We start from the raw sequence: 2,826 nt of genomic DNA on the forward strand, positions 1-2,826 counted from the left end.
CATCACCAGATGATCAATCGTATCAGTGTGCAGAGCCTGAGAAAACCCTCAGCTGGAGGTTGGACCTAGATACATACCCTACGATGTACGTTCAGGGGAGAAACACACGCCTAGTGTGTGAAAAAGCTTATGCGGACCTCATCTATATGGACAGTTTATAAGATACACACCACAGATCATCACTTTGAGTATACCAAGTGTAAAAACCTCTGATTTTCTGTACTAGTGAGAAACCAAACAAGTGCAGAATGGGAGAAAAACTTCACTCAGCACTCACACAATTGTAATTCTAATGTGAAATTAGTGCAGTTAATCTGAATATCCTGAGGATAAGCCATACCAGTGTAAGGAGTGTGAGAAAAGCGTGACCCCCAGAACATATCTGTTGTAATATCAGAGAATGCTTACAGGGGGGAAAATCTAGCTGTATATGGAATGTGGGTAAACATGCACTGAAGGGTCTTTGCTGCTCCGGTTATCTACAGAATAGTTCCATCTGAGGATAGGTCGTACCAGTGTGCGGAATGTGGGAAAAGCTCCACTGAACCAAAGAAGCTGTTGAGAGACCAGAGTCTCCATACAGGTGATGAACGCTATAACTGTACAAAATGTGGGAAAAGCTTCACTGAGAATGGCACACTGGTGAAGCAACAGATAATCCATGCTGGCGAGAATCCCTTTCAGTGTAATGAATGTGAGAAAAACTTTGCTGAGAAGAAATCGCTGTTGTCATATAGCCCATACTGGTTAGAAACCATACGACTGTACAGAAAGTAGAAAAACATTCACATGGTCAAGCATCAGATAATGTATACTGTTGAAGAACCCTATCAGTGTACCAAATGTGAGAAAATCTTCAATTGTATTAGTATACAGTACATTCATCAGAGTACCAATAAGGTTAGAAACCTTATCACTGTACAGAATGTAGGAAATGCTTCAGTGAGCACGGCGTACTGGTGACACATCAGACAACCCATTCTGCCAATAAACCCTGTCAGTGTACCGAATGTGAGAATCTTCATTTGGATTAGCATACAGTACATTCATCAGAGTACCCATACTGGTTGGAAACCCTATCACTACAGAATGTAGGAAATGCTTCAGTGAGAACTGCACACTATTGATGCATCAGACAAGCCATTCTGCCGATAAACCCTATCACTGTACAGAATGTAGGAAATGCTTCAGCAAGATGATGCATCAGACAACCCATTCCGCCAATAAACTCTATCAGTGTACGGAATGTGAGAAATGCTTCGCTGCAAGGATCAAGCTGTTGGTATATACGGGAACCCATACTGGTGAGAAACCCTTCCACTGCACAGAATGTGGGAAAACTTTACTTTGAGAATCAATTTGTTGAAGCATCAGAGATTCCACACTGGTGAGAAACCCTATCAGTGTACAGAATGCAGGAAAAGCTTTACTGTTAAGGTTACGCTATTGAGCCATCAGAGAATCCATATTGGTGAGAAACCCTATCATTGCACAGATTACGGGAAAAGCTTTACTGTGAAAAACAACTTGTTGAAGCATCAGAGATTCCACACTGATGAGAATCCCTATCAGTGTACAGAGTGCGGAAAAAGCTTTACTGTGAAGAGCTCATTGTTGACGCATCAGAGATTCCACACTGGTGAGAAACCGTATCAGTGTACAGAAAGCGGGAAAAGCTTTACTGTTAAGGTTACGCTGTTGAGCCATCAGAGAATCCATACTGGTGAGAAACCCTATCAGTGTACAGAATGCGGGAAACGCTTTACTCAGAAGGTTACACTGTTGAGGCATCAGAGAATCCATATTGATGAGAAACCATATCAGTCTACAGAATGCCGGAAAAGCTTTACTGTGAAATGCAATTTGTTGAATCATCAGAGAATCCATACTGGTGAGATCCCGCATTGTTGTACTGAATGTGGATGAGGCTTCACTAAGAAAAAAGCTATCTTAAGACATCAAATAACCCACACTGGTCAGAAACCATATCAGTGCACAGAATGTGGGGAAAGCTTCACGTTTAAGAAATCGCTGTCAGAGAATCCATACTGATGAGAAACCTTTTCATTGTTCCGCATCTAGGAAAAACTTCACTCAGATACCCTCATTTAAGGCAATTAATTGTGGCAAACATAAGAAAAGCTTCACAAGAATGCAGATATTGTAAAATAATCAGAGAATCCGTTCATTGTAGAAAACTCATAGCCTAGAATGTGGAATACTAGCGAAGCAAGGGGACTTGAAATATATCAGCATTTGGGAGATAGAATGGATATAAAAGTGAATCCAGAAGAGAAATTCAAAATACAATAATTGTCCTCCTTTTTACCTTACATATTCTATTATTTGACAATTTCTTCATATTATATATATTGCCGTCTTGCCCTGCACAGGGGTACGTGACTGGTAAATATAATTGTGTGCAGAATTGTTGAATGTATAAAGGTAAATATCATCATTGCCAGGGCGAGGATCAAGAGCTTTTTTAAGACCAGAACACCCCATTCACTCGCTTTCTAACATTCCCTCGCCATGACAACTGTTTGTCCTTTTTAAAAAATACTACTTGTATCATGAATTTATATGCACCCATGTAGACACACACCTGTGAAAATAAATGTGCAATAAAATGTCATTTGGAACAACAAAGCAAGATTCAAACATTTCTTACTGTGACAACATTTCATGTTATAGGCTCGATGCAATGTGACTGACATGAGAAAATATTTATAACTAATTCTCATGAAAAAACATCATGGCGTATGAAGATCCGTAACATGTAATATGCTGCTTGTTATCATTGTTTTTTTTAAAAGACAAAAGCCC

General features: G+C 39.7%; 1 pseudogene; it reads left to right on the forward strand.

The window, feature by feature from the left end:
* The first annotated feature begins 1,262 nt into the window (after positions 1 to 1,262).
* LOC146830236 (uncharacterized) lies at positions 1,263 to 2,230 on the forward strand (annotated as a pseudogene).
* Positions 2,231 to 2,826: the final 596 nt, after the last annotated feature.

This window comes from Triturus cristatus, chromosome 5_1 (genome assembly GCF_964204655.1).
Source record: "Triturus cristatus chromosome 5_1, aTriCri1.1, whole genome shotgun sequence".
Classification (NCBI taxonomy): Eukaryota; Metazoa; Chordata; class Amphibia; order Caudata; family Salamandridae; genus Triturus; species Triturus cristatus.